We start from the raw sequence: 12,082 nt of genomic DNA, 5'->3' as shown, positions 1-12,082 counted from the left end.
AGCGGGCGCCCCGCTGAAGGAAGCCCTTGCCATCCCCCTTCTCTTCCCCTCCCCCGCTAGCCAGGGCGCGCACTCAGCTGCCCGGGGCATGTCTGCTCCGCACGGTTTGTTTGTTTTTTGCTTGGGGTGGCTAAAAAGCCAGAGCTGGCCCTGGTCTTTCCCAACGTTCAAAAAATGTTACTTAAGTTATTCATATGGTAAGTCACTCGGTTGAGGACTGATGATTTTCATTAAATTGTTAGCTAATTTTTTTCCTCTTTATTCTAAACATTTAGAAGCTCAAGATTCACAAAGTACACTATTTGGTGATAGATGAATTGACAGCCCATCATGTATTGCTGTAATGCACTGACACAGGCAAATGAGTACTCAAAGATATAGTTGCTGAAGTCCTCTTTTCAGCCTTCAACTGAAAGAGAATGCTTCTATGTCTCAGGGTACGTTTACACAAGGATAAAGCCCATGGCACAGCTGCAGCTGGCATGGGTCACCTGATTTGGGCTCATGAGGCTCAGGCTGAGAGACTCAAAATTGCTGTGTAGACATTCAGGCTCGAGCTGGAGCCCAAGCTCCACCCTCACAGGGTCCCAGAGCTTGGGCTCCAGCCCAAGCACAACCATCTACACAGCAATTTTTCAGCCCCACAAGCACGAGTCAGCTGACCTGGGCCAGCGGTGGGTTTTTTATCCCAGTGTAGACATACTGTCAAAGTTCTCAAGAGTGAGGGGCTGGATTTCTAAAAATGTATTTATAGAAACCCACGCTCTACAAGTGAGGTGCTACAGTGCAACGTAAACAAAGATGATACATGTATAAATTCTGGAAGTTGTTATGGCGCACTCCTTGGTACTCTGTGGGGGCTATTCTGTAACCATGGCACCTACATCATTTGTGGCACTTACGGGAGGCCTTCCAATTCCGGATGACTGTGTATTTTTGAGGTTATATCCCTGCAGAGGTTCCAGTCATGTGACTGAAATTGGTTCCTTATTCACAGTTCTTTATTCATAGTCCTCAATTCCTTATCCAAAGGCCAATTTTTTTAAATCACCTTTTTTAAAAAAATTTAACCAAAATTAGTCAATTATATATAACAACTTATATTAATAATTATTCACATTAAAAAAAGGTAGCCTTTGTCTGGCTCTACATGACAAAATACTTCTCAGAACACTCCAAATGACACATCCCAATGACCATTAGACTGTTCTGAAGTAGTTGGGACATGTCACTCCCTGACACAAAGCTTTATTCCTATGCTATATGCTGACATATCTTGCACCCCCAATTCACTTAATCTTGTAAGTGATGCTTGAAGAAAGAACATGGTTTTGACTGGCTGTGACGAAAATACTTCTTGGGTCACCCCAAGTGACAAGTCTGACTGTTATGAAGAGAGCACTCCACGAACTGAAGCTTTGATTCTGGGCTAAATGCTACCAGATGTTTTACCTCCGTTTCTAGTTTGTATTCTTTGTACGTAAACATAATATGCATATAAAAGTCATTAAAAGCAACCAATATTCAACCAGTTTGTTGCAAAGCCATTTATGTTTTCACAAATTATATGGACGGTTACAAATAAAGAAGGCTATAGGAACCCTGGTTTGTTCTTCGACAAATTATGAACAGGAAAAATGGCTAAATTTACCTGCAGGCAAGCCAGGAAGCAGAGTATGCTTCTACTTCCATTTGGCCTATATAGCTACTGTGGGAAGGTTTGCCGCTTCCATGTCAGGCTCTTTTCCCATACCATTGCGAAGCACCACTTTGTCGCATCTCCTTTCATCTGTCAAGATGTTAGATGGCCACATCATATAAGACCTAGCTTAATGCATACTGCTGCTGACTGGTTTCTGATGGTTTCTAAAACAGAACACAGTGGGCATCACTAGAGGGCTCACCAACTACTTAAAACATTCTCCTCTATTCTTATAGACTACAGGGAGCTGAACCAGCATTGCTCTGATATTTGTACAACTGCACTGTGGCTTAATATTTTTTCCCCCCAAGAAACTCTGAGAACTCTTTGGCTGTGGCTGGAATATCTCCATTTACTCTCTTTATCATTTACAGAAATTCCATCATAAAAATACCAACTCTCAGGCCTTGGCTACACTTACCCGCTAGTTCGGCGGCTGGCAATTGAACTTCTGGGTTCGACTTATCGCGTCCAGACTAGACGCGATAAGTCGAACACGGAAGTGCTCGCCGTCGACTGCGGTACTCCAGCTCGGCGAGAGGAGTACCGCGGAGTCGACGGGGGAGCCTGCCTGCCGAGTGTGGACCAAGGTAAGTTCGAACTAAGGTACTTCGACTTCAGCTACGTTATTCACGTAGCTGAAGTTGCGTACCTTAGTTCGAATTAGGGGGGTAGTGTAGACCAAGCCTCAGTTTGACCAAGTTAGTGGAAACAGACAAAATGGTTCCTAGTATTATATGGTACCCCAACAACTTTGTATCTGTAATGAGTGTCTTTGCTTTAATAAATTTTAAAGTGTATGCAAATAACTGATGTCCTATCAAGATAATCAACATTTGAAACATTTTAAATAATAAATAATAATAATAATACTGTGACAGATGGCAATTTCCTGAAATATCCTGGATAAACCTTACTGAATTAAGTGTACTACTTTTGGGGCTTATTGCATTAAAAATGCAGTTGTTTACATGTTATTGTAGGATTGTAGATAACTTTTCTAGGGGACTTATGTAAACCTTGCTAAAAGGATAGGTGCGACAGTGCCATCCATAAGGCTTTATAGAAATATGCTTATGGATGTATATACTGTATATAACATAACTAGAATGTGTTTTATGCTACATATGCCATGTAACCTATCTCTGTAAAGGTTATGATCTACTGAATCTATTAATCCTATTTGTATGCATGTATCATTTTTGTATTCAAAGTTATAAATATTGGCTGCATACTTGTTTGAGTCTAAGTAGGCTGTAGTGAAGCAGTTGAGGAGAGAGGAGGGGGGTCTCCACCCACAAGCCCATGAGAGACCCCTCCATTTTATCTTCAGCTGGCTAAAGAGAGCCACTCCACCCCCAAAGATACCTGAAAGAAACTGGACCAAAGGACAGTAACTGCAAGGGGTGTGAGTGATTGCTGAACCCAGACTAAAAGGAGGTTAGTCTGTAAAAGGAAACATTCTGGAACTGGTGAGGATTTTATCTGTATTCAGTTTCTAACTGTATTAGACATAGACTGGCGTGTTTTATTTTATTTTACTTGGTAATTTACTTTGTTCTGTCTGTTACTACTTGAAACCACTTAAATCCTACTTTCTGTATTTAATAAAAATCACTTTTTATTTATTAATTAACCCAGAGTATGTGTTAATACCTGGGTGGGCAAACAGCTGTGCATCTCTCTCTATCAGTGTTATAGAGGGCAAACAATTTATGCGTTTGCCCTCTATAACAATTTATGAGTTTGCCCTGCATAAGCTTTATATAGGGTAAAACGGATTTATTTGGGTTTAGACCCCATTGAGAGTTGGGCATCTGAGTGTTAAAGATAAGAACACTTCTGTTAGCTACTTTCAGCTAAACCTGCAGCTGTTAGGGGACGTGATTCAGACCTGGGTCTGGGTTTGCAGCAGGCTAGCGAGTCTGGCTCAAACCAGGCAGGGCACTGAAGTCCTAAGCTGACAGGGCAGGAAAACGGGGGTAGAAGTGGTCTTGGCACATCAGATGGCAGCTCCCAGGGGGGTTTCTGTGATCCAACCCGTCAAAATAGGAATTTCAAACCAACTGTTTGGGACAATCTTTGTGAAGTGGGTTTCCTAAGAGGCCTTTTGAAGCTAGATCCTGGGGAGAAAACCTTGTTATGTACTGATTACCTACTCCTGGAAACTCCAGATCAAAGACCCCTGAATTATATAAAGGACAGACTAAACGTTTCATTAGTGCGCTAGCTCTGAGATGAAGCTATTATGAACTTGCAACCACAGAAAGGATCCCTTTAGGTCTAATCACCCCCATGTTGGGCTGGGGGTAATCTCTGGTAAGCTTATTGGCATGCATGTAGGTCCTTTTTAGTTTTTAATATTTTCTTTCTGGAATTATAATTTTTCCTTTTACAATAATAAATAAGCTTGTATAGAAAGAGGAGTGTTGTAGCTTAACTGTGGGCAAATTACACTGTTCTTAGTCTCTGAAGAGAAAAAAAAGCAGATCTGCTTAGGCAGTCTGTCTTTGGCTGGGACTAACACAGTAAAGGTAAGGAACTGTTCAGCATGGAGATATCCTAGTCAGAAGGGTGTGTCTCCACCCAAGAGAGGCAACACCATGTGAGTCAGAAGCCTGAGAGTGTGTGCCCTTGCTGAAATGAGCAGAACTCTGATGGAAATAGGAGAGGGTCACATCATATTTTTTCCCTCTGATCAGACTAGGCTGCAAATGTAATGATTAAGATACATTGTTCTTACTTAATGAAATTATGTTTACTCAATTGATGTAATTCACTGCATTTGTTCCTTTAATACTGAAATTGCAAAGTAAAGCAGTTGATATTTATCATAACAGCATAATTAACTAAGTAACTATTGTTGGCATCACCAGTGACCAGAAGTAACTATATTTAGGCATTCCTAAGGATTTGCATTCTAAGACCCTGTTCAGCACAGAAGAGAAATTTCTTCATGAACTCCTTCGTAGTTTGGTGCAGTCTGCCTCTGCATAAGGAAGCTTTTATGGTCAAGAATCCTGCCAACCAACTACTATACCAAACGTGGAGGAGGAATCTTTTGTAACGGTGTGTGCGCCAAAGGATTGGTGACAGGGTTTTTATAAATTCATACATTTTAATGCCAAAATTGATTAGATGACCTAATGTTCCAATCTCCTGTGTAACGCAGACAATAGAGTTTCATTCATTTCCCCCTGTGCTGGGTCCAATAACTTGTTTAACTGAATCATATCTTACAGAATGGCACCTAGGCTTACTTTGAAGATATCAATAGATGGAGAAATCATTGCTTCCCGTGGTAGTTTGTTCCAACAGTTAATCACAGTCATTGTTAACAGTTACATTTAAATTTGCACTTAATTTCTAATTTGATTTTTGTCTGGCTTCAGATACCAACCACTGGTTCTTGTTATGCCTTTTCCCACTAGATTAAAAAGCCCATTAATACCCAATATTTGCTCCCTGTGAAGATACTTACAAGCTAAATCAAGTCATCTCTTCCTCTTTTTGATAAGGTTCTTTTTCTGGGTTTGTATAGCTCCTACCATACCAGGGTCCTGATCGATGATGCTCTCAAATGCTATCGTCCTACAAATAACACTGGTCTACAATTCTTGAGATGTCGTCTGTTTCAGAGATAAAATGTGCTATTTATTATGTATTTTGATGTGCTGAATTCAAATATGACAATTAAAACAACTGATTGGCTACTGTTTCTAAGATATTTAAGTTTTTACATTTTATGTCTATGTATATTGTGTAGATAGTAGAGTTTTAATCATAAATTGTAAACCTAGGTCTTTTCATGTGTTTATGGTTGCTTTACATGATAATATTTCACCTGTCCTGTTTATGTAACACTTTAAAAATCAGCAAAAGGGTTATATAAATAGAATTTATTATGAAACAAAAAGGCAAAAAACTATTCTGTACATAGTTTAGTCCTATTCAGTGTCTACTCTGCGCTTCTTGGCTTGTCTCTTGTATTCATTAAATGGAGCATCTCTTGTCACTGTCCAGCAATAGTCTGCAAGCATTGATGGGCTCCATTTGCCCTGATAGCGTTTCTCCATTGTTGCAATGTCCTAGTGAAATCGCTCGCCGTGCTCATCGCTCACTGCTCCGCAGTTCAGTGGAAAAAAATCTAGATGAGAGTGCAAAAAATGTATCTTTAGTGACATGTTGCAACCAAGGCTTTTGTATGCCTTGAGGAGGTTTTCCGCCAACAACCTGTAGTTGTCTGCCTTGTTGTTTCCGAGAAAATGTATTGCCACTAACTGGAAGGCTTTCCATGTCGTCTTTTCCTTGCCATGCCATGGTCAAATGCATCATCTCAAAGAAGTTCACGAATCTGAGGACCAACAAAGACACCTTCCTTTATCTTAGCTTCACTTAACCTTGGAAATTTTCCACGGAGGTACTTGAAAGCTGCTTGTGTTTTGTCAATGGCCTTGACAAAGTTCTTCATCAGACTCAGCTTGATGTGTAAGGGTGGTAACAAAATCTTCCTTGATTCAACAAGTAGTGGATGCTGAACACTTTTCCTCCCAGGCTCCAATGACTGTCGGAGTGGCCAGTCTTTCTTGATGTAGTGGGAATCTCTTGCACGACTATCCCATTCGCAGAGAAAACAGCAGTACTTTGTGTATCCAGTCTGCAGACCAAGCAAGAGAGCAACAACCTTCAAATCGCCACAAAGCTGCCACTGATGTTGGTCATAGTTTATGCACCTCAAAAGTTGTTTCATGTTGTCATAGGTTTCCTTCATATGGACTGCATGACCAACTGGAATTGATGGCAAAACATTGCCATTATGCAGTAAAACAGCTTTAAGACTCGTCTTCGATGAATCAATGAACAGTCTTCACTCATCTGGATCGTGAACGATGTTGAGGGCTGCCATCACACCATCAATGTTGTTGCAGGCTATAAGATCACCTTCCATGAAGAAGAATGGGACAAGATCCTTTTGACAGTCACGGAACATGGAAACCCTAACATCACCTGCCAGGAGATTCCACTGCTGTAGTCTGGAGCCCAACAGCACTGCCTTACTCTTGGGTAGTTCCAAATCCCTGACAAGGTCATTCAGTTCATCTTGTGTTATGAGGTGTGGTTCAGAGGAGGAGGATGGGAGAAAATGGGGGTCCTGTGACATTGATGGTACAGGACCAGAAGTTTCATCCTCTTCCTCGTCTGACTCAAGTGAGAATGATTCTGGTGCATCAGGAACCGGCAGTCCTTCTCCATGGGGTACTGGGCGTATAGCTGATGGAATGTTTGGATAATGCACAGTCCACTTTTTCTTCTTTGACACACCTTTCCCAACTGGAGGCACCATGCAGAAGTAACAATTGCTGGTATGATCTGTTGGCTCTCTCCAAATCATTGGCACTGCAAAAGGCATAGATTTCCTTTTCCTCTTCAACCACTGGAGAAGATTTGTTGCACAAGTGTTGCAGCATGTGTGTGGGGCCCACCTCTTGTCCTGATCTCCAATTTTGCAGCCAAAATAAAGTGATAGGCTCTCTTAACCATAGTGGTTATACTGCGCTTTTGTGATACAAAAGTCATTTCACCACAAACATAGCAGAAGTTATCTGCACTGTTCACACAAATACGAGGCATCTCTGCTCACTTTGGCTAAACAGAAATGTGTGCCTTTGCAAAATCAAACACTGACAAATAAGAGCATGACACTGTACGATTTCTAGAGCTGATACAGGGCAATTTGTTCAGCAGAGTGATGTAAGCTTCGTTATGATTACATCATCCATGACTTCTAGGAATAACATGATGCAATTCATATCATGTATGACGCAATACCAGCTTCAGATTGCATCATTCGTTGTTTTGCCTAAAAAGCAAGTACTGTCCAAACCCAGTCAGATTTATTCATAGATCCAGTCAAAGGTGTATTTTAGTCATTTCTGGTTTAAATTGAGATCCCTTCCCTTTATAACTCACTTATCCTCCGCCATTCCCAAGTCAAGGGTTGTATATACTGACCCAATAGCAGATCTTGAAAACTAGAGCCAATCAACAATTTTAAGCATCATTTTCGTTCTCAGTGACCCAGAATTAGTAAAGTTTGACTACATTTATTTCAGAAGCATTTTGGCTGTAGAGCAGTGTAATAAATAGGTTTAACAAGATTGGTCTCTCACAGTAAGACAGTGGTTCTCAAACTTCTGTATTGGTGTCCCCTTTCACACAGCAAGCCTCTGAGTGTGACCCCCCTCATAAATTAAAAAAATGTTTTTATCTATTTAACACCATTATAAATACTGGATGAAAAGTGTGATTTGGGATCGAGGCTGACAGCTCGCGACCCGCCATGTAATAACCTCATGACCCCTTGAGGGGTCCCAACCCCAGTTTAAGAACCCCGGCTATAAAATTTCTCCAGTACATGAAACGTTTTTAAAGCTTTTGCCTGCACCCTCTCCAATTTTTCAGCATCCTTTTTAAAATGCTGACACTGGAACCGGACATAGTATTCCAGTATTAATTGCATAATTATATACTGAAAGGTAAAAATCACCCCCTAACTCCTACTCTCCTATTTATACATCCGAGGATTCCAACAGCCCTTTTTGCCACAGCATCTCAGTTGAAGCTCATGTTGAGTTGCTTGTCCAGTATGGGTACGTGTACACTGAAGCTGCTAGTGAACCTCCTAGCCTAGGCAGACAGACTCACACCTGCTGATTTTAAAATGTTTATCCCTAGCAGATATGATCTAACAACCTCATTTACTAATGGGCTGGAAGATACTTCATACTCCTCAAGTGATATGCACATCATCCGGTTTCTTTCCAAATACATAATAAATATATATTTATTAATGATTTTTCCATCTTCACCTAATAATGGGCTTGTACCATTGTTAGAATTTCTTTTGTTGCTAACCATGATTAAAAAATGAAGTGAAATGCCAAAAATCTGAAATGGCATCTGTGACATTTCACTCCATATTCTTTATGAAAATATGCTTATGATATGAATATGATGTAACAGATATACTTTATGCAAGATGGGTCTTGTAAGATATCATTGGAAAGGTTATAATTTATTGAATGTGATTATCCAATTTGTATGCACATATCATTTCTGTATCTAAAGTTAGGAATATGGACTATAACAATTACAACTGGGTGTGCATTGGGAAGACACTCACCAGACGACAGGCCATCAAATTTCATGAGCCATCAGGAAGGAACAAAACCACAAAGATACTAATCTCTCTCCCTCCTGTGAGGCGCCCAGGGATGCAATTGTGAAACTATTAAGTCAGGTCGTCTTGTCACTGGATACTAAACATTACCTGGGACTTCTTGTAAGTTTCCCAGTAGAAGGGAAGGGGGACAAGTTTGGGAAACAAAGGACTCCTGTCTTATGTAAATCCTATTTAAGGGTGGGGAAGAAGGCAAAACGGGACTCCTCCTCTCCATGGCCTGTCTGCCAAAGAAGAAAGCTACCTAAAGGGAAGGCGGGAGGGTAGGGGTCCAGTCCAAAGATAAATATAACTGGAACTCTGAACCACAGAAACTTTGCAACCTGCCTAAAATAACATTTAGGGTAAGAAATTACGTTTTGTAACCTGTTTCTTAAGTATATTGAGCTTAGCTTGCATACTTTGGTTTATTTGCTCAGTAATCTGCTTTGTTCGGTCTTATCTCTTATATTCACTTAAAATTCACCTTTTGTAGTTAATAAACTTATTTCTTGTTTATAGCATAACCCCATCTGTACAATTCATAATTGAAGGGGGGAGAGGGATAAGAAGTTGTGCATACCTTCCTCCACCATTGAGGTAGGAGGCGAATTTCATAATATATCTTTGGGTCTGCACTCCAAGGGAGGTGGACACCTGAGTCCTGGGACAAGTCCTTTAAGCTGAGCCTTTCCAGAACTGATCTCAGTGTATGTTTCGTTCTAGAGTCTGGTGTGGCCCTGCCTGTGTGTTCGCTGGAGGAAGCTTAATAGCTTGGCTCAGCAAGACAGGTAAAAAGGGTGCCAAGGTTGGCATAATAGGCAGGCTCAGTGGTATCTCAGAACATCAGGTGGCATCCAAAAGAGGGCAACTCGTCACAGCATTGTTTAGAAGAGAATACTGCAGAAGAGCTAATAGTGATTAAAACAGAGACCATCTGTGCAACAAACCAAACCAATTCAAAAGAGCATGACAGACTTTAAAATTGTATGTGTATTTAAAAATTAATTACAAAAAAATGTTAGGCTCTTTCTTCAATGAACACCCATGAGAAGTGATTTAAGACAGTCTTCCTTTTTTGTGATATTGAGCCACCTCCAGGGCTGACAAGTAGGGTAGAAGGGGGGACAATTGTACCAGGGCACCAAGCTCAGAGAGCTTCCAAAAAGTCTGTGTGAATAAAGTACTGGTATCTCCAGAAATAAATTTGACTGATGAATACAAGCAAAGAGACGATGAATTCAAGACTGAAGTACAAGCTAAATAGAAGCAAAAAGAAAGCTGTCAGTGATAAGAATGTGATAAGAATGCAGTAAAGAAGCTAGAAAGGTAAGTTTCTGTATGATTTATTTTAATATTTTCCACTTATAATGGTGCTTTTCTTGCCTTTTTCTTGGCAAATGAATGAATATCATTGAAACTGACCAATCTTCCAGACCACTTTGCAAGAGTTGCTAGGCCATTAACTCTTGACTAACCCCTAGCTGCATGCTGGCAGTTATCCACACACTTGAGCACACTAAAAGGTCTCGCTACGCTGGCCCTGGAGCCTGGTATGCAGTAAAATAGGTGAAGTGCAACAATCAGGTTGGGGAAGAGGTTTCAGAGAGATTTCATGCAGTTTAGTTAGTTAGTGAAATGGCAACAGTATTTTTGGGCCAATGTCTTCTTTGCAAACGCGATTGCAAAACACCAGTTCCTCTTTTACATCGCCAGAGATAGTGCAATAAAGATTCAGAATGCTGAAAGGCATGGAGGTCAACTTCAACCTTTTCAAGGAAGATCCATGGAAATTCAAGTTTTTGACAGATATATTATGAGTGCAGCAACCTGTTTTTGAGGCCACCTACAACAGAGACTACAATGTAAAAGAAAACACCATCCCAGAAAAGTGTCCTTTACAGGCTTGTCTTGATTACCTGCGCCATCACCTTTATTTTTGGATGGGCGTATTGCCCCTGGAGAATCAATACCAAAGTTTTGCTACAACATGAACACATTAATCATAAATTTCATTCCATTTCTCTCACAACTGTGCCAGTTCAGTGAGACATCCTCAATGCTGTCTCAACATCAAGCATAGCATCTCCATGCTGAAGGACCAAATTCCATTCATTGATGGGGATTAGAATTTTCAGCCAAACTGAGGAAAGTAGAACATCAAAAGTTAACTAAATGTATATTACCAGTCCAGCAATATCACTTCTGGTTTTGGCAGTCAGGTTTAATTCAGACAACTCATTCAATGCCATTTGCAAGCCTTTCAGGTTCTTGGCAAAAGAAGACATACACAGTCAATACACCCAGCCCACTACATAACAGACATGAAATGGAATGAATCAAGAGTTTCCCACTGCTGTCGGACATGTGCTGAAAATACTGTACAATGGCTGACGGTATCCAAAGAATGTAATACAATCAATTGATGACTCAGCTGAATCAGCACAAACCAAGTTCAAAGTATTCAATCCATGTGGAGAAAAACGTGCCCGAGGATTCTGTTGAAGCATTGCCTGATTTCCAGAAGCCTGCCGTGGCATATTGGCACAATACCATCATAAACTTGACTACAACAGTTTGAAATCTAATCCATGTTCACCTATGGTGTTGTGAATCATTTCTGCTATTTCCTCAGCAGTCTTCTTGCTAAAGTCTCTGAAGCACAAAAAAGTGTTCCTGAATCACAAAGTTATCAGTAGGTATTTGATAAATGTATCTGATCAATAGTGTTTGTTCCTTGTGTGAGCTGTCTGGATGCATCAGAAATTACTGAGAAGTAGTTGGCCTCTTCAGCTTCACCTCAGATTGTTTTCACACCTTTCCCTGTGCATTCTTGAATAAATTAATTTTGGCTCAGGTGATAAGTAGCACATTTGAACTCTCTATGTTGCGCCTGTGCCTTTTTACATCGTCTGCATGATCATCCAAAATCCAATCATACTTGGCTAACAATTCAGTAACATCCAAGAAATTGCCATTGGATTTATCACCCAGCTTGCCACTCAAGTAACAGAAAACTAATCCTCATACTTCAAGAAATAAAACATCTAAAATGTGTTCCAGAGTTTCCTTCCACTTTTCTTTTTCATTTGCAAAATTTGTCTTCAGCAGTGAGTGGATGGTTTTTATCATCTTTTAATCTTCTTCTTGCATTCATCTAT

The 12,082-nt window shown here is 40.4% G+C and overlaps 1 protein-coding gene across 10 annotated transcripts in view; it reads right to left on the bottom strand.

Annotated features, from left to right (window-relative positions):
• MPP7 (MAGUK p55 scaffold protein 7) overlaps positions 1-12,082 on the bottom strand; it is a 264,560-nt gene that overhangs the window by 241,863 nt on the left and 10,615 nt on the right. The window contains exon 3 of one of the 10 annotated variants that reach the window (XM_065586862.1): positions 5,184-5,331. The exons of the other annotated variants lie outside the window; for them this stretch is intronic. The gene's annotated coding sequence lies outside the window, so the exon portion shown is untranslated. The remainder of the gene's footprint in view (positions 1-5,183; positions 5,332-12,082) is intronic. 10 annotated transcript variants of the gene reach the window in all.

This window comes from Chrysemys picta, chromosome 2 (genome assembly GCF_011386835.1).
Source record: "Chrysemys picta bellii isolate R12L10 chromosome 2, ASM1138683v2, whole genome shotgun sequence".
Taxonomy (NCBI): Eukaryota; Metazoa; Chordata; order Testudines; family Emydidae; genus Chrysemys; species Chrysemys picta.
Note: the sequence above shows the minus strand (reverse complement) of the source record. Positions and strands in the feature narration are given on the sequence as shown.